The sequence below is a fragment of the Grampus griseus genome (assembly GCF_964374135.1).
Source record: "Grampus griseus genome assembly, chromosome: 3".
Classification (NCBI taxonomy): domain Eukaryota; kingdom Metazoa; phylum Chordata; class Mammalia; order Artiodactyla; family Delphinidae; genus Grampus; species Grampus griseus.
The window spans coordinates 87,163,277-87,187,647 of NC_139019.1; the positions used below are offsets into that span (position 1 = coordinate 87,163,277).

The window sequence follows — 24,371 nt, forward strand, 5'->3', positions numbered from 1 at the left end:
GCCCGCCGGGCCCGGCTCAGCGTCGGCGCCGCGGGGTGCGCACGGCTCCGCCGCCGCCCAGGGCCCTCGCACTGCGCCCCGCTTCGCTCCAAGTTACTTTGGCGGCCTGTAGGAAACTGCAGGAAGAGGGCTCCGTGTGGATGGGGGGGGCTTCCCGCCTGTGGTCCTGGGAGTCTGAGGACCCCCCTTCCCCCGCCTCCTCTGTGCTTTAACCCGGTAACCCCTGGAAATCTCGGAGGAGTCTCGTAGGTGCTACGGGTTCGGGGCGGTGCGCCGAGAAGGGTGGAGATCTGGAGCTAGAAACCCAGCCCCGCCGGCGTCCTGGAACTGGTTAAGCGGCAGCTAAGCGGGCGAGGAGCGGTCTTGCCTCTCAAACCTCAAAGAAAAGTTTGGCTTTTCGCGTCTTTCGGCAGGTCCCCTGTCGGAGTCGGACTGCGACGGTGGCGGGAGGCGACACCCTGGCCGCTGCCTGAGTCTCGGGGATTTCTCGCGCGTGCTTTTCTTGGCCGGGAGTCGGTGCACCAGAGTGAATGGAGAGCAGAGGTCTGAACCAGCCAGCCAGGCGGAGCTGGGATGCCGAAACCTGCAGGACGATGCCAATCCAACTGTTCAGCTGGAGAGCGGGAGGGGAAACAATCACTTTCAAATGAATCCCTCCAACTCCTGGATGGGCTGATGTCAGTCTCCGATCGCCTTCCGGGAGCAAGAATGAGCCCCCAGACGCGGTGCCAAGAGCCCTGGGTGAGCTCTCAGAAGTGTCCCTGCGACTCCGACTGGTCCGACCCCAAGCCCGGCAACTTGTACAGAGGCATCAATCAGTTTGAAATGCGAAAGGAGAAAAAAAAAAAAAAAAGAGCGCACGAGAGCGTGTGGCACCTCCCCGATGACTACATCAGAAAACCTTCCCGATCCTCCCGCAGCTGCTCCTCTTTCCCTCCTTGGGCACAGCAGCAACAAGAGGTGAAAACCACCGACAGAATCCCAAAACCTTTACCAGGCGGGAAAATAAACTTGAGTGCAGCAGCAGCACGAGCAGCCCAGGAGGGATTGAAACGACTGGCGAGAAGTGGAAAGGGGTAAAAGTCAGTTTTGCAAAAGAGAAAAAAAAGAGAGAGAGAAAAAATGCTTTATGGGAAAAATTTCCTCGGGCACGCCCCCTCGTTAATGACCTGCGTGTAAAGCCGACAGCAGCGGCAACCCAGCAGCAGCAGCAGCAGCAGCCGCCGCAGCCGTACCGGAGCGCGAGGCCGCGCGCGTGAACGTGGACGTGGGCGGCGCGGGGGTGGGGTGGGCGTGGAGCGCAGGGCGCGGGGTCGGCGGGCGGCGCGAGCGCCGGTGTGAGCTCCGGACCGAGAGGGGGAGGCGCCGCCAGCCCGAGCCTAGCCAGCGCTGCTGCTGCCGCCGCGGCCCGGGTCATGTGGGCTGCTTTTTTTTTTTTTTTTTTTTCCTCGCAGTTTACTTGGAAAGGGGTGGGGGGTGGCTGGAGCAGCCAGTCAGGGAAAGGCCTGCTGTTTGCTTACAGATCGGGTTTTTTTTTTCTTCTTTACTCCAACCGGATTGGTCTGCTCCACGAGAAAGAGGCGTTTTCCTAATCTCCTCCCTTCCCCACGCCTCCTAACCCCCCTCCCGGGCCCCACCTTCCAGAAACCTGACTAATTGAATTACTGGGAGTGCTGAGGCGCCCTCTCCTCCGCCCGAACCCGGCAGCCGCGTGTAACCCTTTGGATGCTGAATTCCGTCTGGCCTGAGGAATGATTTGACATCTTTTTAGCTGAGGGTAGGGTCTTTCAGTTACAAAGGAACCGGTTCCCACCCTGTAGCCGGAGAGCCGAAATCTGTCTCCAGGGCCCCTCAAGTGACACGCAGTCCCAGCAGCCGGCTGGCAGGCAACGACAGTGACTACGTGTTTTTGGAAATCTCTGTCCTGTTCTTCACTAGGCGCATTGCCCGGCGCCGGGATATCTGAAAACCTGAGCATCTCTCATGTGCCTTTCAACTCCCCTCTTCCTACCAGGGATTTAAAGGTTCATGAGCAGGAAGCAAGACTTTTCTTTAAAGTGATGCTTTGAAAACACATTTTTTTTTTAGATCGAGAAAATCACAGGGTAAAGTGATTACAATTCAGTGCGAATCTTCGGCAGGGAGGAAATGAATGCGGCAGGGGAGCCCACCCGAAATACCGTACACCTTTTCTATTTCAACTCCGAGGTTGGTTCACTGCCCACTCCCCAAAGGATAAATGCTTTGAACGAACCCGGTGGGGGAAGAAATGGAGGTCAGGGAAGGAATTCCTTTATTATTGGAAAAGGCCTTGCGTTCCCGGGTTTCTAGAGCAGGTTGCAGTGCCTCGGGCCCTCGGCCGCCACCGTCGCGCGATCACCTGACAGCGAGGCGGTCCTCGCGCCTCGGGACGTGCGCCGGTGTCCTCCAGCGCCCGGGAAGCTAGCCAGGCGCCCGGCGCTGCGGGGCTACACACTCTCGAGACTCGCCCTCGTGGGGTTCCGCGGGCTGGGGCCTGAGTGGTATTAGTCTCTCTAACTCTCTAGGGAATTTGCTGCGTCAGCAAGAAGGGCTAATCCCAGGAAAGAAAACAGCGTACTTTTGCTCCCAAACCTGCCTGTTCTTCCCTTTACTTATTAGCCCAATAAAATCAAAGATCACGTTCTTCCTCCTGCGCTTTCCAGTCCTCGAGCTCTAGATTTCCAGGCGCTTCGGAGCTGTTTGGAAGCGTCCAGACGCCCTCCAGTGGTTGGCCTGCAGTCCGCACCCAGCGGGGCTATTACCTGTAGTTCAGCCGGGATTGAGTTTGATGGAGAATCTGGGGTCATGAACAATACCGATTTGAGAGGAAAGGAACAGTCCATATCGGCATGGGATTACCTGGATGTCACGGGCTCTTGCCTAGAAGTTGAGTAGTTTCTCAATTACAGAAATTTTTCCTATCTGCAGAGACCTGAAATTGTCCTAGAAAAGTAACTCTTCTGTTTTGTGAGTAGATATAAATTGCAATCTGTGTAATTATAGATTGCACTACAGGCCACCCTAACAAACCAAACACCTTCCTAAATTAAGAAATGTAAATTCAGAATATTAATACAAATTCTTCTCTACCATCTGTATATTTCACAAAATTCCAACAGTGAGAAGTCGGAAAACTTAAGCTAGAGAACTGAAGGATAAGCTTTAATTTTTTTTTTTTTTTTTTTTTTTTTTACATTTGTAGCAAGTATTACTATCAAACTCCACTCATTGGGCCAGAGACCCTTGCGATGTTAGCGAAAAACTTGCCCCTCATGTAGCACACTACCTATACTTGTGAGTTCATCGGCCAGGGGCCTCAACTCCAAGCTCTAACAATGTGCAGTAAGCTTTAATTTTTTAAATCAAATTTTCACTTAAAGCGTTATCTGATTCCCCCCCCCCCCCCCAGTTTTGCTGATGTTCAAGTTCTTGGTCTATTTTAGGGTGCACTTTTTTTTTCTGTTGTAGGAAGGATGCATTTCTTCCCTCAGTCTTTCTGATGGTAGCTCTAATAGGTGCTCCTACGACAGACAGTTTTGCAGGAAATGTTCTGGACCCTTTTAAGGGACATATGTATCTTTAGGAAGATGGGAATTCATGACTCCTATCTTGGGGAAAATGCTGATTCTCATCGGAGAGACTTTTTAGTCAGGGAAATATCAGGTATCAGGGAGTTAGCAAGCTGGCTTCCTGTGGCATCAAAGCCAAAAGGAGTGAAGAAAAAGAAATCATATCCACTGATTTCCTATTTAAAACACATACTGTAAGCAAATGTGAAAAATCAATATATCAAAAGAATATGGATGTTCTGATATTTTAAATATTTCCTATTTGTTTTAAAGTCTGGATAGTCGCATTTTAAGCAGAAAAAGAAAATCATACATGATGGTTTTCCTTAAAATGATTCAGGGAGCTGGAATAAAACGCATTGGAATTTGCAACTGTTCAGAACATAATTCAAATGTCTAGGAGAAATAATTCATAAACTTAAATCAAATGCCTCCTTCTGGGATTATATACCTAAGTAATTATTGATATTGGAGTAACTAAGCAGCAATATGACAGATACACACTTAGATAAAGTTTGAAGAGAGGTATTATTAAATATACGTACCATTAGATAATGTGGTTTTGTCTCCTCAGGAAAATATTGAAGTGATTTGAATTTACACAAATCAGCATTATAGAAAATAATTATGATTAGCCCAGTGTCACAGAGGCAATGACTCTAAAGTTGGCCATTTAAAGGATAAGTAGCGTTTTGCCAAGTTCAGAAGGAGGTTCCAGTATGTCAGAGAGAAAACAGCAAGAAGCTAAATCATGGAGGAATAAAGGTGCAGGGAGTGTTCAAATGCTTTGAGTTCAACAACATTGAAAGAGGGTTGTAGGGAGCTGAGACCTGAAAAGTTGGTTGGAAATGGACTGTAAAAGGGCTTGGCTATATTCTAAATATATTTGGATTTAAAGCTACCGGTAACCGAGTACACTGGTGGTTTTAAAACAAATGACACTGAAAAAATGACACTGAAGCAATGCTTCAAATTAAAATACAGATAGGGATTTATCTTTCTAGTTATTTGTTTATGTATTATTTTTTGGCCTTGAACTATCTAGGTGGGTGTTCTAACCTTGCCTATGAGTTAGAATCACCTTGAGAGCTTTTTAAAAAAGAACGTGCCAAGGCCCCACTCCCTGTTTTAGGTTAGGGGCCGGGATTTTGGATCTGTAATTTTTAAAAGCTCTCCAGGGAATTCTAATTAGCATAGAGAATAGAGAATCACTGATCTAGGTAATTTCTTTTTACCTTAATGAGTTCAATATTTCAGGGAAAAAAAAAAAAAAAGTAAGCTCTGTACTTAGGAGAAATGTCCCAGCTATCCATGAAGGCAGGAATGTTAATACTTCCAAGAACTGAATTTCATGATCCTCTCTATTAAAATGAAGTGATACTATAAAAATAATTTTCACATAGCACAAAACACAATACCATCTCCAAGACGTGGTTGCAGTGCAAAGCTTACTTTTAAATATGGATTAGTCTTCCTTTTTAGACTAGTCTGGACTTCCTTTTTGTATTAGCTGCCTCCAGATAGAAGTGGAGATCTATTGAGTCAAGTGTCCAGATAAATAAATGAAACAAGCTGGTGTATCAAACCCCACAGTCCACAGACTAAGCAACTCTTGTCTAATATAGCAGTTACATCCAGAAGAAATAATAAAGGAAATAAACTCAGGATCAAAGATTTAAAAAATGATAATTAGATGAAAAAACTTTCTAACAGGTGACTAACATAATGGTACTTAAGCTAACTCGGCTATCTATCTTCCCAGAACTTTAGAATTCATTCCAAAGGCCTAAGAACCCAGGTTCTATCACCAAACTGTCACCCAGCTATCCTGTGCACAGACTATTTGAAGTTACTTAATGAAGGCTCCTCTCTTCTTTACCCCCTTTTATAAGAGCTTTCTCAGAATCTTTAGGAATAACTCTTCACTAGCTTTTCTTTCCTTACAGACCTTAGGAAATGCTCCTTTTCTATTTCTGATCTAGTTGCCTCTCCTGGGTGCAGCCTAAAAGAGGGAGGAAAAAAACCCTCTACTAAATAGAGTACCATGTCTTTACCTTCAGCTTGTGACCTTCAAATTCCATCATGAATTTTCCACTTTTCCTCATTCTCTCTTTAATTTTCTGGCACTTCCTGGAGTTTGCTTCCCAGCATGTCTTCTCTTGAAGTCTGTGCATAAGTAGAAGCAGTTTTACAAGTTGCTGAAATATCCTTAAAGAGGCATTTTTAGAATTTCTTACTTATGAATTGCCTATGTGTTGTTTTGCTCATTTCAAAATATAGTTTAAATAAGACCTACATAGCAAACTTTTTAAACAGACAGAATTTTGAGCAGTCATTTTGATAAACAGCTAAACCAAATAATTAGGCACACATGTAAATATGTGTTATGTTTCTGTGTATTACAAATGTGTATGTGCTTACATCTAATTTCAAAAGAAGCAAACAAGAACTGGTTGATTCAATTTCCACATCACTTTTCATTAGCTAGACTTCAGTATATATACCATAGAGCTATGTGGCCAATATTCAACCATAAAGCTGATATTGGTAGGTGATATTATTCCCATGAAATATGTTTGTCTTGTCTTTTACTATTTGAACATGTATGTACTCTTACAGCTCTGTATTTCCCCTCTTCAAATTTTTAAATAAAAATTACCAAATAAAATCTATCTGCATTTTAAAAATCTAATCAATCAACTAAGTATACTATCCTAAAATGGTCTTTGTGAATTATTAAATAACATTACACTCCTTGCTTAAAGGAATACAGATTACCATGAATGCACATTACAAAATAAATAAATAAATAATAAATAAAAATTTGTATTTATGTTTTATTACAATGGCAACATAGATATCTGCAGCATACCTTTATTTAAATAAAAAGAATATATGTAGACTTTTCAGAAATAAAGTTAACCTGTACTTTTTTCTCAAATATATATAAACTAATAATTAGGATACTTTTCTCCCACCAGCTACAACTACCATCATCCAAAAAGCATGTAAATTTGTGTGCTTTTGCATTTTTTACTTGTTTAGAGACACACCCCCCAAGGGGGCTAGAACATATTTAAAAATTTAATTGATGCCATTATGTACATACACATGTAGCATATTTATGAGCATATATACAGACAGAGAAAGAACTTTTTTGTTGTTGTTGTTGTGGCCTCTCCCGTTGCGGAGCACAGGCTCCTGACGCGCAGGCTCAACGGCCATGGCTCACGGGCCCAGCCGCTCCGCGGCATGTGGGATCTTCCTAGACCGGGGCACGAACCCGTATCCCCTGCATCGGCAGGCGAACTCTCAACCACTGCGCCACCAGGGAAGCCCAAGAACTTATTTTTCAATCAATATTCACCCAAGATTTTCATCAACTTCTGTGAGAATTCTATTTAAAGACGAGCAGAGGATAACCCTTAGTCAGTGAGCATGATTTCATGAAATAGGAAATGCTGTTACTAAGCCCCTTTTTAGCATTGGCTTTACTTTTTCTCCCCAGATCTAAACTGGCTAAGCAAAATAGAATTACGGCAAACTAAGAAACTCTTTCCTCAAATTATGTGCATATTTTTTACATAAAAGTCTCAGGGGATATTTTGGAGTATGGATTTTTTTTTTTTGTAGTCATCTAAATAATTGTCTCAAATTTTTTCCCATTTTTCTTGGCCATGGTAGAGATGGTTTTTAAAGTATATTATTTATTTTTTAGGAAAATTGTCCTCTTACTGCAGATTTATAACTCTAGTCTGAGACTTCCAAATACCTTATGCCAACATTGTAAATTTTATTGTGATGTCATAAAGTTACAGTTAGGGTATAATTTTTTAAAGGCATTTCATTTTGTAGTTTGGAATAATAGTTATAAAGCTGGTCTCTATAGAAACCACTGCAACTTGTGATTTTAGAACATCAGATAATAATGCAGAGGATTATTGGCCAAAACTTATTTTTTTTTTTTTTTGATTTTTAAAGAATTTATTCTGTTAAGAAATATAACAGGGGATGATGGCCACAGACATATTACAATTGCGGGCCCGGGGCAAATGGTAGAGAAAAAGCCTCCTTTTTTTTTAATCGCAATTAATCAAAGACTCTACTCCCAGTCCCTGAAATGAAATATAGTCCCTTTCAGGGTTGATGTTGAGTTTCCAGACCTTTAAGCACTATTAACAGCCAGCTTTCATTATTTCTAGGTGAATTCAGCAATACTCCATTCTTGTTAGAAATTGTGAAAGATGTTTCTGTGAAAGCTGTTAAAACCACAGTCAAGAAATCTGGTAAATTCTGCTAATTGGTCAGTTCCATTATTCTGTTTCTCATCTCAATCTAGCTATCATTTGTTTGTAAGATATACCCATAAGCAAGAAACATTAAGACAGAAATACAGAGGCACTGTCCTCAAACTCTCTGAGGGCTAGCAGTCTTCATGAAACTTCATGTGGGAGTAGAAGGCTTCTTGATCTGGGAAGGTTTTTCCACAGATGTAACAGGAACGGTGCCACGCTACTTGTGTGAGCGTCGGATATGGCTGTCGTGGGCAGCATGGGACGCAAAAGATTTGGCACGGTACTTGCATTTGAAGGGCTTCTCCCCAGAGTGCTTCCTGATATGTGTGCGGAGTATACTAGAGGCAGTGAACGTCTTGGTACAATACACACAGTGGTAGAGTCTGTCTCCAGAGTGGACTCTCATGTGTTTGTTTAGGTTGGAAGATTGAGAGAAACATTTCCCATACACAGAACACTTGTGAGGCCGATGCTTCTCACGAATGTGAAGGATCCGGATCCGGAGCCGTTCTCACTTCTCAAAGGATCGTTGCATAAAGAACAGGGAAATTTCCTGTCACCCTTGTCCACACATGGGGTGTACTTGAGATGCTTGTCTCTGTAATGTTTGTAGGTAAATACTTTTCCACATCTTTCACACGTGTACCCTTCTGCAGACTCTTCCGAGGGCCCAGATGCTTGGTTCCACTGCTTTATGACCTGCAGGCTCACGGGAATGTCCAAAAACTTCTCATAGCAATCTCCATACCACCCAAGGAGCTCTGGGTTCTGGGAGATCTCCCTGCAGCTTTCATAAAAGATCTGCCCTTGACATTGTACGGCAACTAAGTTCTACTCCATGGGGAAACAAACACAGTTGACATAGGACATCCAGTTCCCTGCACCTCCTTTTCCATCAATAAAGTGGCTCAAATGACCATCTTCAAAGAGGTCCCACATCAGGGAATTATCCCCGTACGTCCTGACTTAGCTGGTGTTGACCACTTTACCCTGAAAGGGCCCGAACCTGACTCCTTTGTTTGTGACAGGGCTACTGAAGAACACACCAAAATGTGCCACTTCACTGAATTTCGTCCGTCCGAGGCAGAGACCTTCTGGTAGCTGAAGGGAGTTGTTATCCAGAGTCTGAGGCAGAGAATCAGACCCAGAGCTGTCTATGGGGACCAGGAGGCCCGAAATTGCCTGGTGCAGGTGGGCGGAGTTCTGACGGCTGGGGATGACCCCATATAGAGCTAAGTGCAGGTCTTCCTGGGTGAAGTGGTAATGGTGAGATGCCTTCCCCTCTTGGTTCATGAGTTTGGGGCCATCCTCAGAGCGCTCTCTTTGAGAGTGCAGCAGCCGAGCTCTCCAAAACTTAAAATGAGAAACATGTTACTGAAATGACTCTTTCTAAACTCAAGTCTGGAAGGAAAATGTGCCGTTAAAATGATTACCTTTTAATCAGAGATTCTCACTCTCATTTTCCATTAGTCTACCTTTTTGGGGGCATATGATGTATACTAAATTAAATAGGGTTTATTGGTTCATCTAGATTCTGAATTACCCTCCGTTCCTATGCATTAGGAGAGTGCTTTTCTTAGCCCTTTTCCTTGAAATTCATCAGGATCTTTTATGTGGACTAGCTAGTATTCTGCGCACTTCCAATGCTTAATAAATATTACAATATAATATTAGCATAATAATAAATCATCTTAATGTATTACATGGGCTATTAAGTGAGATCCTATTCAGTTTGAGCCAAGACATCAAAAAGTTTTGTTTTCTCTATATGCATACAAAGTAATTTAAAAACTCCCTTTCCATGAAATGTCCTTGCATCCATAAGATGTCTACATATTACAGAGTGAAGTGTGTATCTTCCAGTTACGTATTTCATTGGTTCAATTTATTCCAGGGCCTGAATTTGCCATTTTAATAAGAGGAAATTTAAAATTGGGCAGACAAAAATGGAAATAGCACCATTTGTCAAGTAAATGCCCTTTTCCCAATGGCAATTCTGAACTCTTTATAAAGGATTTCCAGGCCAGCAGCTAGGTAGTGTTCCTTGCCACTAAGAAGTCCTGCTTTGTCTGTGATTGGTTATATCACACACACCTAGACTAACAGCCACTGAAAACATGAGGATTTTCTTTATAGTTACAGAAACAAGAATGAAGTAAAAAATATTCTGTTAATAAAATCTCATCCTAACTGGTTGCTGTGAGGGAGGTCCTAGTTTGAAACTGCCAACAAAGCTAAAAATAAAGACATTTCCCCTTCCAAAAGTATTGTTCAAACACTATACATTTTATCTACCAATATGTGACTCAAATAGGATAAAAATGATTCAGAATCTGTGATAGATAGCACAATGGCCAAAATTTTTTCTCCCGTACGGTTTAACTTTGCAGTTAGCCCCTCGCATCAATAGAGAGTCTATTTTTTCACCCCTTGAATCTGAGCTGACCTTGGACATCCTTTGGCTGAAAGGCTGTTGAGCCAATTCTGAGCCACACCTCAAGAGGCATTCAAGTTTCCACTCTTTCTCTAGGAACCCTGCCCAATGGCCATATGGACAAGTCGAAGCTAGCCTTCTGGTTGATGAGAGACACGTAGCTCAGTCACCCCCATTGTCCCAGGCAATCCCCAGATGCAGAGTTAACCAGCTGACTGGCAGCAACCAGCAGATACATGAGAAATTTCCAGCTGAGACTAGAAGAGCTTCACAGCTGAGCCCAGCCTAAACTGCCCACCCAAAGAATCCTGTCCTCAATAAATGGTCCTTGTTTTGAACAACTAAATTTTGGGGTGGTTTGTTATATAGCAATACACAACAGATTCATCCATTTCTTAAATTATCGGAAATAAAATTTTGGATATTATTCACCTCAAATTAATGTTATTCTTTCATAACTTTGATTTCCATTACTGAGTTATTTGGTGTTAAATCTGTAATTGGGGAACTTCCCTGGTGGCACAGGGGTTAAGAATCCGCCTGCCAATGCAGGGGACACGGGTTCGAGCCCTGGTCTGGGGAGATCCCACATGACACGGAGCAACTAAGCCCACGCACCACAACTACTGAGCCTGTGCTCTAGAGTCCGCGAGCCACAACTACTGAAGCCGCACGCCACAACTAACTACTGAAGCCTGTGCGCCTAGAGCCCATGCTCCACAACAAGAGAAGCCACGGCAATGAGAAACCCATGCACCACAACTAAGAGTAGCCCCTGCTCGCCACAACTAGAGAAAGCCCACACGCAGCAATGAAGACCCAAAGCAGCCAAAAATAAATAAATTTATTTATTTAAAAAAAAAACTGAAACTTTAAAATAAATAAGTAAATAAATCTGTAATTGGTGACATGGTTTTCTGAATATTTCTAATAGGAGTGTTTGTTTCTGCTACTTCATAAATTTCATAGGGAGTCTTTTTTCTTCAATAAAAACTTTACATGGAACCCTAAATGAACACAATTAACATTCAGGCCCTTCTGATCCTCTTAGCATAATGTCATTTGCTTAGAATAGCAAGCCTGAAGAGATGATTTATCCAGAGGCGATTCTTCTTCTAAAGTGGCGTCCAGCCAGAAAAAAATGAAAAGGTAAAATCAAAGGAAGCTATGTTTAGCTTCATCTCAAATCTCCACATCACTCACTACATTGATTTAACGTCATGGCACCTCCATCTTTCAGCAGGAGGATCTGGCACAAGACAGAAACTGTAGTGACCCTGTAAGGGTCATCTTGCTGTCAGCCTCAAATTACAACATCTCTGCTCTTGTCTGACAGCCATGGCAGGACTGGGGATGTACAGCCCTCTTTCCATAGGTGGAATAGATGGGTTTTCAAGGAAGTGAGATATAAAGTGAAATGTCATATATCAAGTCTTCTCTGCCTATAATTTAAAGTTCTAAAATGGGAGAAAGTTTGGTCAAGTTCCTTATACGCAATCCCCCTAAGTCTGTTTATTAACCTGAGTTTCTAATCTGTGCCACGTAGGGTGGAGTCTAATCCAGACTCAAAGTTGTCAGCATTCATCTCACTTTCTTCCTCTGCAGCAACTGAACCACTGGCCACACTTTCTTCTCGAGACTTTCTTACTCGTTGATGTTCGTTACTCCACATTTTCAGAGTTCTCGTCTTTTGTCTCCAACTAATTTCTTCTGCCTGCTTGACTATGACTCACAGCCCGGTGCCAGGCACATAGTGAACACAATACATATTTGTGGTATGAATGCCCAGCCCTTAAATATAGGTGTTTTTCTTTAGCCCTCTTTTCTTTCTTTACTGACATGATCTTTAACAATCACATTCATATTCATAGCTCTAATTATATTTTCTTTGTGGATCGGGATAAAGACCCCCATCAGTTCCCAAAATGAGAACTTCTCGCTAACAGACTTGATAAAGCAGTGGACTCAGTATTCCGTCAAGGGATGTCACACTTCATTTCTCGATTTCTCATTTCTATATCAAGTTGCCTCTGAACCAATCTCAGCCACCCACTCTTACCTCCATCCGATATTTACTGCATTCTGCAGCTGGAGTGATCTGTTCCAGAGGGAACCGTCACGCTCTACCAGTTAATGGCTTCCCATACCTGTCAAAATAAAGATAAAATTCTTAACATGGCTACCAACCCCTGCATGAGCTGATCCTTGCCTTCCTCTCTGACCTCACCTTACAGGACCCTCCCCACACTCACTAACTCCAGCCACAATGACTTCCTCTCATGTCCTCAAAGAAGCCATGCATCTCCCTGTCTCCAGGTGCCCCCTCTGCCCGAAACATTTAGAGTCCCACCTGTTTGACTCATTCATCCTTCAAGTCTCAGCTCAGATGCCATTTTCTAGGGGAAGTCTCTTCTGACTCCATAGAATAGAGTAGGACTCCTCTAACCACATGGCACTGAGTTCCCTTCATACTATCAACACTGGTCCCCTGATTGAAACTGTATAAGTGTGTGGCATTTCCTCCGTTTCCCCTTCTAGTTCAGTTCCTCCCCATCACCTCTCCAGAGCTTAGCACTGTACACAGCACACAGTAGACACTCTATTAATATATATTCAGTGAGGGAGGGAAAATAGTGTACTAGTACTTTACGCTGTGTTTTCCCTTGTGTTTTCTGTGAGGAACCAGATCTCAGGGCTATACAAAACTTTCTCCCTCAGAAAGTTTAACCAGAGAAGTTCTGCACAATGAATCCCAGCAGAGATGTACAAAAACAGCCTTAAGGAAGTACTTGCAACCTAGAGCCAGACCTAAAGGAGGGTCTCTCCATTTCTAAAGAAGGAAGGTGGCAACCTCAAAGGGAGCCAGTCAACTATGGAGCAAAGAAAATGAAAGGAACTGAGGCAAATGCAGTTCTAATTCCTGAAGTAGTAGTCCCAGGAAAGGGTGCCTGGTCAGCTTGACAGGTAAATCCAAATTGTAAACATCTCCACCCAAGAGTCTCGGCATAATACCTGAAACATTTAACTCATCTAATGTCCTCCTTTGTTGTGAGGCCTCCAAACATTTGCACACCCTCCCCACCCCCCGCACCCTCCCCTGCGAGTAGCTTGCCATTCATTTATTTTTTCATTCATTCATAAATTTATTGAGCATCTAATATGTGCTATGCCTTGAGGATAGAGTAGTAAGTAAGACAGAGCTGGTCCTGCCCTCACAGAGTATTACAGTCTATCAAGTGACAGACAAGAAAGCAATTTACCATAAAAGTGTTGGGTCCTAAAGCGTAATAATGCTGCCTGCCTGCCTAAAATCCTTTCTTCAGAGAATCTCTCCTTCTCTCATCCGGTGACGCTATCCATTGCCATGACATAGCACACTACCATACCACCGCACCCTTATCACCACAGGGTAAATCAGGCTGGTCAGGGCCTCACTGAGATTTGTGAATGAAGCCAGGATTGAGAGGGCCTCTCTTCTCTGGGGATTTTGAGTTATGTGGATATAGGTTTGGGGCTGCCAGCAACCATCTTGCCTATGCTGGGGAGAGAGCCACCAGATCTAACAAATTAAAATACAGTACACAATTATTTGTTCAATCAACAAACACTTATTGAGCACCTACTCTGTGTCCAGTACTTTTCTAAGAGCTGAGAATTCATCAGTGAACCAAACAGATTAAAATCCCTGCCCTATGGTGTTTCCTTCCTAGTGGAGAGAGAAATTAACAAATAAGACTAACAGATAAAACATATGGTACACTGAAGAGTGATACATGCCAAGTTAGGGAGGTAAGGGAGCAGCCACATGAATACAAGGAAAAGCAATCCAGGCAGAAGGAATAGCAAGCACAGGGGTCTGAGTGGGGAAAGTGTCCAGAGTATTGGGGGATGCCACCCTGGCTGGGGAGAGTTGAATGAAGGGACCAGCAGAAGGAGATAAAGTCCTAGGAGGTAATAGGGGCCAGATCTTCCAGGCATCACAGGCCTTTGTAAAGACTGCGACTTTTACTTCCACTGTGACTCTTACTTTGAGTGAGATGGGAAGAGTAAAGGGTTTAGAGCTGAGGGTCAGACTGACGTTTCAGAGGCTCAATCTGGATATTCTGAGAATCCAGGGCAGAGCAGAGAAGCTGGGAGACCAGAAGGAGGACTTATGTTAAGGACAAAGTCTGTTCTTGGTTAGTTGCTACTATCATTAATTACATTATATTCACATTAGGTAAGTTGCACATGTCAGGATTTCAGAATTACTATACAATTTTATGTTTTTTATTAATTTTTTTCTTTCCTTGGTACCATTTGACATTGAAGCCCAACGACGTTCAGTTTGCGGTTAAGGAAATGGTAATGGAGATACTTACATATCAATAAACGATCCCTATCCCAGGATTTCAGTTTCTGAAGCATTATTATATGAGGGGAGAGTTTAAACGTCATCACCCTTGTTCCTTGATACGACAAGTCAAAAAGCAACCCCTCTACAGCCAGAGGGCAAATTAGTTGCTGGTTCCTGTGTAGATGAATTATGGCTTAAGGAGTAATAAAAATTTTGAATTACTAAACAACTTACATTGAAAGAAATAAGAAGAGAGGAAAGATGCATGAGCTTAGGGAAAGGATTTTATAATGTACCCCAGTCGACTCAATGATAAATGTACATAATTAATCATAGATGCCATTTTTGCAAATGATATTTTTAAATGATAGAGGCAATTATCTGTACAATTACATATGCACAGCAATGCATTATTTTCTGCTTTCAACAGGCAACCTACCCTACAGAATAGGTAAGGAAGAGACTTACCTAATTTAGCATCCTAATTTTAACCTCTATCTCAAGAGGACATTTTTTGGTAATTAGAGGAGGTTCAGAAAAGGAATGTAAAATGGTGACTTCTTGGTTCACCTACTATCCTGGTGAAACTATTTAATCACTATGGTTTAAAGCCATAAAATATAAGTTACATTCTCTTTTTTTAAAGAAACATAAAATAATTTTCTAAATAAACATTTAGAATGTTTTCCAATAAACATTCTGGAAATAAATTATAAAACTTGTGAAAATGAAAGAATATTTGCTACTCTTTTTTGTTGTTGGGGAATGCTTTTTTATTTTTTTCTTTTTCGTTTTTTTTAAATTCACATCTTTATTGGAGTATAATTGCTTTACAATATTGTGTTAGTTTCTGCTCTATAACAAAGTGAAGCAGCTATATGTATACATACATCCTCATATCCCCTCCCTCTTGCGTCTCCTCCCACCCTCCCTATCCCACCCCTCTAGGTGGTCACAAAGCACTGCGCTGATCTTCCTGTGCTATACAGTTGCTTTCCACTAGCTATCTATTTTACATTTGGTAGTGTATATATGTCAATGCTACTCTCTCACTTCATCCCAGCTTACCCTTCCTCCCACAGCCCCCATCTCCTCAAATCCATTCTCTACATCTGTGTCTTTATTCTGGTCCTGACCCTAGGTTCATCAGAACCATTTTGTTTTTAGATTCCATATATATGTGTTAGCATATGGTATTTGCTTTTCTCTTTCTGACTTATTTCACTCTGTATGACAGACTCTAGGTCCATCCACCTCACTACAAATAACTCAATTTCGTTTCTTTTTACGGCTGAGTAATATTCCATTGTATATATGTGCCACATCTTCTTTATTCATTTATCTGTCGATGGACACTTAGGTTGCTTCCATGTCCTGGCTATTGTAAATAGCGCTGCAATGAACATTGTGGTACATGTCTCTTTTTGAATTATGGTTTTCTCAGGGTATATGCCCAGTAGTGGGATTGCTGGGGCATATGGTAGTTCTATTTTTAGTTTTTTAAGGAACCTCCATACTGTTCTCCATAGTGGCTGTATTAATTTACATTCTCACCAACAGTGTAAGAGGGTTCCCTTTTCTCCACACCCTCTCCAGCATTTATTGCTTGTAGATTTTTTGGTGATGGCCATTCTGACCAGTGTGAGGTGATACCCCACTGTCATTTTGATTTGCAATTCTCTAATGATTAGTGATGTTGAGCATCCTTTCATGTGTTTGTTGGCAATCTGTATATCTTCTTTGGAGAAATGTCTATTTAGGTCTTCTGTGCATCTTTGGATTGGGTTGGGTTTTTTTTGATATTGTGCTGCATGAGCTGCTTGTATATTTTGGAGATTAATCCTTTGTCAGTTGCTTCATTTGCAAATATTTTCTCCCATTCTGAGGGTTGCCTTTTTGTCTTGTTTATGGTTTCCTTTGCTGTGCAAAAGCTTTTAAGTTTCATTAGGTTCTATTTGTTTATTTTTGTTTTTATTTCCATTTCTCTAGGAGGTGGGTCAAAAAGGATCTTGCTGTGATTTATGTCATAGAGTGTTCTGCCTATGTTTTCCTCTAAGAGTTTTATACTGTCTGGCCTTACATTTAGGTCTTTAATACATTTTGAGTTTATTTTTGTGTATGGTGTTAGGAAGTGTTCTAATTTCATTCTTTTACATGTAGCTGTGCAGTTTTCCCAGCACCACTAATTGAAGAGGCTATCTTTTCTCCATTGTATATTCTTGCCTCCTTTATCAAACATAAGGTGACCATATGTGTATGGGTTTACCTCTGGGCTTCCTATCCTGCTCCATTGATCTATATTTCTGTTTTTGTGCCAGTACCATACTGTCTTGATTACTGTAACTTTGTAGTATAGTCTGAAGTCCAGGAGCATGATTCCTCCAGCTCTGTTTTTCTTTCTCAAGATTGCTTTGGCTATTCAGGGTCTTTTGTGTTTCCATACAAGTTGTGAGATTTTTTGTTCTAGTTCTGTGAAAAATGCCATTGGCAGTTTGACAGGGATTGCATTGAATCTGTAGGTTGCTTTGGGTAGTATAGTCATTTTCACAATGTTGATTCTTCCAATCCAAGAACATGGTATATCTCTCCATCTGTTTGTATCATCTTTAATTTCTTTCATCAGTGTCTTATAGTTTTCTGCATACAGGTCTTTTGTCTCCTTAGGTAGGTTTATTCCTAGGTATTTTATTCTGTTTGTTGCAATGGTAAACGGAAGTGTTTCCTTAATTTCTCTTTCAGATTTTACATCATTAGTGCATAGGAATGCAAGAGATTTCTGTGCATTAATTTTGTATCCTGCTACTTTACCAAATTCATTGATTAGTTCTAGTAGCTTTCTAGTAGCATTTTTAGGATTCTCTATGTATAGTATCATGTCCTCTGCAAACAGTGACAGTTTTACTTCTCCTTTTCCGATTTGGATTCCTTTTAATTCTTTTTCTTCTCTGATTGCATGGCTAAAACTTCCAAAACTATGTTGAATAACAGTGGTGGCTACTTCCTACTAAATTATTCTTTCTATTAAAATGAGAAAGAAAAATTCAGCAACTCCAGTAGGCAATGGCCTTTTTTTTTTTTTAACTTGATAGAATGAATACATCCGCTCTGTGCTATTTCTTTATCCTGATGGTTTTATCTTACAAAGGCAGTAAGCTGTGGTGAAGGGTTCAGTCTGGAATCAGACCAAACATAGCTTCAAATCTGGTTCAGCAATTTACTATGATTCTAACCCTGAGCAACTTACTTAACATTGCTAAGCTTCAATTGCTTTGTAAAAGTGAGTCTAATCATATCAATCTCATAAAATATGCTGTGAGTAGTACAGGAGATAATGTTTATCAAGTATCTGGTCTAATGTCAGGGATTCAACACATGTTCAATACTGTAGGTAGTATTAATGTTAAGTCCTCCCCCTCAAGTTCTTTAACATCTTACCCGACTAAAATAAATCATAATGTCAACTATCATTCACTCATTCTACCAATGTGTATTGAGTGCTGTGCATACTTACAAGATATCAGTGTATAAATAAATGAGTCATTTTGGATGTAAGTAAAGAAAGGATGGATTATTCAGGCTAGCAATTTTGATCTCTAACTCAGATTGTCTATAACTGTGTTGTCCATACGACAGATACACACGTGGTTCTTGAGCACTTGAAATGTGACAATTTTAAATTGAGATATACTGAATATGTAAAATATACTCCAGATTTTGAAAACTCATGTTTTAAAAAAAGACTGCAAAAAAAAAAAAGACTGCGAAGTATCTCTTTACGATTTTTTTTGATATTGATCACATGTTGAAATGATAATATTTTGTATGTACTAGGTTACATAAAATATATTATTTAAATGAATTTTTTTCTGTTTCTTTTTTCCTTTTTTAGATATATGGCTATGGGGAAATTTTAAATTTTGTTGCTCACATTTGTGGCTACAATTATGTTTCTATTGGGCGGCACTTATCTAAATATTTAAATACAGTAAGAAAGGAGGAAAGATTGGAAAGGAGGGTGGGAAGGGGGAAGGAAGGAACATAAAAAGAATCTTCAAGATCTAAAAGATATAAGCCTTAAAAGATCACATAGTGGCACAGTCATTTCTCCACATAACACCAATGACAAAAATATCTGGGAGACTGAGATACTGTACTTATAGCACAATGCCAGTTACTTGGCAAATGCCAGCTTGTAATACTTATTTGTTTCATGATCACCTCTCATATTTTAGGCACCATACTAGTTGCTACAGTTACAATGATGAACAAAACAATCCCGTCTATCCAGGAGTACTCAGTCTAATGAGAATTACAAACAAGAAAAAATTTTGCAAACTTTTTTGTTTTGTATTTTATATTGTTCTCATGGACATAAAAGATACAATGTTCTAATTTTCTTTCAGAGTTTGTACATACCTCTCCACATCTGACCCTTATTAGCATAATTTCTGTTTTGTTCTTGTGAAAATTAAGAGCAAGGGGATATCGAAAGTCATTTTTAGTTCCTCTGGCAAAAATTTCATTGCCTAATATACTGCAAAGTTGTTCAGTAACAAAAATCAATTTAGAAGCACTCAGCTGGCGTATAGTTCTATATCATAGATATCATTCTCACGCAAAATCATTCCTGAATCCTCCTACAATATTTCAGGCTGCCTATGTAGTCATGCTTGTATATACGTGTATGCAAACCATTTGCATTCAAATATGCAGAGCAAACCCTTCATTTTGGAGCAATCACGGCTCTCGTCCACCCCCTTCCACCACCACCTCCCCCCCACCAAGCTCTAAGAGGAAGGAGCCCGCAGCTCTGGCAGCTCCTGGCCTTTTGTCGTGCTGATTAGAACTGAGCTGAGCTGCAGGATTTACATCTTAAAGGAAACCAAGCCCTGGCCCCAGAAACCGATCGATCCCTGAAGGAGGAGGAGAGAAAAGGAAAAGCTTACAGGAGCCAGAGTTGGGAAGCCGAGTTTGGGGGAGTGGGGGGGGGGGGAGAGAGAGAGAGAGAGAGAGAGAGAGAAAGGAAACAGAGAACAGTTACCATGGCGAGCCTGCAAGATATTGAGATTTGAGATGAAACTGAAATACTGAGCTATTGATAAGGGATGAGATTCTGAGAGAGAAGAGAAATGAAGGCAGAATGAGCAGAGGCGAGAAGATCCCAAGACTTGCTGAGGGTTATATAATCCTTTGGTGATTTTCTGAGAGGCTGCAATGAGGATTTAAAATGCTTTTCATTAATTCTTGCCTATCCAACTGGTGTTTCTACCTGCTTTGTAACCATTGACGCTGGTGAGAGCAGCTGGGTTAAATTAATTAAACAACGAGGCTGAGGCTGTTAGACTGAAGGGGCTCTAATGCTGTGCCAGCCTGTAAGCAAACCTAAATCTAAGCTTGTAAATGCCTCCAGGTTAGGAATGAAAATGCTAAGGACAGCCAATCACAAACAGCCTACTTGGCTTTAAACCACAGCCGGTCAAATAATTTCCTTTCTTTGCTTCCACACTTTCTCTATATAAGTCTTTCCTGAGCTCCTGTGGTCCAGTGTTCCCACCACTTCTGGTTTGGTGCTGCCTGATGCAAATCAGTTTTTGCTCAAACTTAAAATTTTTATTCTGCCTCGGTTTATCTTTTAACAGTTCAAAGCAGCCCAGCTCTCTCTGGGTTCCTGGTGCTACTTCAGTAACTCAGTCTGGAAAGTGAAGGTTGTCCCAAGCCCTGTGCAGCACAGTGGCAACTATGGCAGTCTCTATCACCCTCACCCAGAAGATGCTCCAGAAATACGGGCTGAATGAAAAAATCTCTGGGGTCTGAAGGGAGATTCGATGTTGGTATCTCCAAACACAGACTAGGTATGCGGCAACTGACTGAATAAACGCATCTGTATGGTTGGAGAAAGTGACAAGTACCGCTCCAAGCACGACCCTTCAACCTTCATGTTTGTGACACCAAGAGCTAGAACAGACCTGGTTTAGTGGTTTTATTCAGCTGTTTTGTTTGTTTTGTTTTGTTTTTTGATATTCAATTGTCCTTGACAAGAAATACACATTCTCAGTTTAAATACACAGGTCAATTTACTGCCTCTCCCACCTCCTCCTGCCCCAGGTTCCCTAGTTGCAGGGCCATCCCACTGTCTCTTCAGCACAGGGCAATCCTGGGGGAAGGGAAGACCAGGGTATGTTGCCTAGAAACCTGAGAGAAACCATAGAGTTCCAGGCGAGGTGCACGATAGAATCATCAAAATCTTGTTTAGGCCCAATCCAGAATAATTAAAATTGAATTCCTGGGCCTCTGTAATTTTTTCAAGTCCCTGGGTCATTCTGACACTTCGTTAAGAGAAGAGAAGCACTCTCCCCTTCATCCCGACCAAGTTCAAGTCTGAGTCTTCACTTCCGACATCATAATACCTGTAGGGTACAGTGAAGGCCTCCAGGCCTCTACAATTTAGTCAATAGCCCAGGTGTGAATCTGAAGGGAGATTCCTTACTCTATCCCTAACTATTGACACCTGATGCCTTGGCTGGCTGGGCCGGTCCCGGGTCATGCTGGCATCTTGGAAAAATTACTAACAGCTCCTCTTTCTCTCTTAAAGGAGCTCAGGTTTGGATGGTAATTTTATGGTCCCTCTACACATATCAAACAGGGAAAACCTAGCCTAGCGTAGTATTTACCTGGGATTCCTTCCAGCAACAATGTTAATGTTCTTTCACTCTCTTCCTTCCTCAGATGTCTTTCTTTCCAGTCCTTTCTTCTTTCTCTTTCATCAGATAAGGCTTAAACACTCCAAACAGTCCATTCCCTCACTCTCCCCCCACCCGACATCCCTGAGAGTTTTCCTCTTCATCTCCACATGTGGAGAGCTCAGGAGGAGGCTGCAGCTTAAAGATTTTATCTTGTTTGTCCTGTTTGAGAGCCAGGAGAGAGGGAAGTAGCCTGAAGCTCTGTGGAGCCAGACCACCCCTGGCTTTTCTCCAGGAAAACTAGAGATATGGATAACTTGGATAAGTAGAAATATGGTCTATCAAGCACAACATTCAAAAGGAAATCACTGCAACTGATGAGGGAATCAGATATTGTCACCAAAGTGTGGACCTCAGACTACTACAGATAGAAAACGGAAACCATGGGATTTCCGGATTCACCCAAATCAGACTTCCCAAAAAGGAATGCGCAGGCCAGAAACTGGCATCTGCATCTTTCTGCATCTGGCTTAGGCTCTAAACTTAGTATCCTAATTCCTGTATCTCATACTTCTTATGCTTTGGTACTGGGTTTGCTTTTTGCTCCACCTTTGCCTTGTACCCTGATTGCAGTGCATTGTAATTCCCTCCACCCCCTATCTTGGGCTGACTCTCGCCTCATGGAGCTCTTCCTGGATTCCGTTTCTAATTCTGGTGATTCCCCAGGAACACAGGCCAGGACTAGGAACTATCACTTGGGGCAAAGATGATATACAGGCCATGTCAATGGCAGAGAGTCTCGGACATTGTCATGAATGTCATTGATTTTTCTTCATGTTTACTACCTGGCCTGCTCTCTTCTCACCAGAATTCAGAAGATTTCTCTGCAGAGCTAATACTAGACAGCAGACTGGATCCCCTGAATCTGTTCTCACATTAAAGCGTGATTCTTTTCATGACCCTCCCCTTCCATTCAGTCAGGCTCTCTGTGTTCATCATATTCCCTACCACCATCCTAAGCTGCCTCAGCTCTGCATCTGACTTTGATATGAGTTGTTAAATTAGTTTATGAACCAATTTTTGGATCATAAACTAACTACTGACATTTCCAGTTACAGAACTTAATTGTCCCATAAGGAGCAGCAGTTGCAAATTCAAATGACCACAAGGTGGGGAAGACAAGGTAACTGAATGAAGCAGGCTGGGTGGCAACTAGAGCAAGCTGGCAGGCACCTGCCCTGGATAAAGCATCTAGCTGCTGTCCTTTCTCAGTGAACTGTTGCCATGAAGGAATGCTGGCCCCAAATGCTAGATCTTTCCAATTTTCCAGAAAAAAAAAAGGTATCTAGATTCTTATGAACAGTCTACTATTTTTTAGAATATTGATGACTAATTTTAAAACATTTAAATTTCATCCTGGATAAACAAAACTCATCTGTGAGTAACATCTGGTTTTCTGGTTACCAGTGTGCAATGGCTTTTCTAGTGTATGCTCAGACAAATTTCTACATAATTTTAAACATGATTTTAATATGGAAAAATCACCTGAGGCAACCCAACATCAAGGGATGTGAAATGCTAAAGGATATCCTGGAAATCTACAGATGCTGGTGTTTATGCATAAAAATGACAGCAGCAACAACAGAAATTCCTATTAAGTGACAAATAGCCACTTAAGAAAATCTTTGAACGAAAGGAGATTTTAAACCTTCTATAAGAGGTCCACTGTGCGTTTTGTGCCTGAACACTTCATTTTTCATAAACAAAAAGCGTCTCATTGTCTTCCATTTTAAAACATCTTTGTCAGCGAAGATACTGAGGAGGTAGTTAGAGGGGAAAATAAAAACACTATAAAAGTTAGCAGTGAAATCAGTTAATCTCTTATCCCTTATGACAGTTTACATTTTGAGTGACAACTAAGGTTATCTACTTTGCAAATACTGTAGCTTTATTCTTGAGCAAGGTGATAGGAAAACACATTATTTTCCTCTATTACTGGACATTATCTTTTTAAAACAATCAGAATGTAATGCTTTAATACTTCAACACATGCAATACTTTGAAATGCAAAGTATTTCAACATGGGATGACAAAAATGGTCAACTGACGAAAATGCTAGAGCGGGGTTTCTCAACTTCAGTATATATAACTGACATTTTGAGTCTGATAATCTTTTGATTTGGGGGGGTGTCCTGTGCACTGTGGGCTGTTTAGCAGCACCTCTGACCTCTATCTACGAGACGCCAACAGTACCCTCCCCAGCTTGTAACAACCAAAAAGTATTTCCAGACATTGCCAAATGTCTGCTGGGGGCCACATTTGCCCCCGATTAAGAACCATTGCTCTAGAGGAAATGTTGTCCCTCACAACTTGGATTTTGATTTTCCAGGAAAGTCTTAAAATGGTACTTCACACAAAGGGGAAGATATTGGAAAAAGCATCACCCTTGACTTCATGTAAGTCCTCAGGGTACTGTGGGGATTGGGGAAGGAGGTCTTTGAGGCAACAGCAGTGAGTGTATACTGACAAGAAAGTTGCTGTGGGGGGCAGGCGGGGTCAACCCTAGATGTGAAATCCACTCTTCTTGACAATAATGCCGTGACAAGCAGGAACAAATAGAGATCTATCAGGCCAGGCAGCAACATCTGGTAGATTCCAAACTACATATGGGGAATTCCAGCCTTCCTCTGGCCAAGTCTGAGGAGAATTTTCAACATCTTGAAGAATAGGATGATACCAACCAGTTACACACTTAATAGGAAATCCTTTTTTTTTTTTTTTTTCCATTTTGGAGAGAAAACATTTTTCCAGAAAAACATGAAAGGTTATAATAGTGGTTGGAAATCAGTAACTCTCAATTTTTTCTTTGTGGTTATGGAAGAAATCATCAATTCCATTTCTCAATAGAACCTCATAAACACAACAGGCCAGATGCCAGAACAGAAATTAAATGGCTTTGTGAGCCTCAAGGGAAGACATACTTTAACTATGAAGTATTCACACCAAACTTTGAGAACAGTACACGAAAGAGAATAG

The 24,371-nt window shown here is 41.5% G+C and overlaps 1 pseudogene across 1 annotated transcript in view; it reads right to left on the bottom strand.

Moving 5' to 3' along the window:
* Positions 1-8,013: 8,013 nt before the first annotated feature.
* Positions 8,014-24,371, bottom strand: part of LOC309819845 (PR domain zinc finger protein 14-like) — a 51,233-nt pseudogene continuing 34,875 nt past the window's right edge. The window contains exon 3 of the transcript in view: positions 8,014-9,238. The product of the transcript in view is annotated as a PR domain zinc finger protein 14-like (transcript). The remainder of the gene's footprint in view (positions 9,239-24,371) is intronic.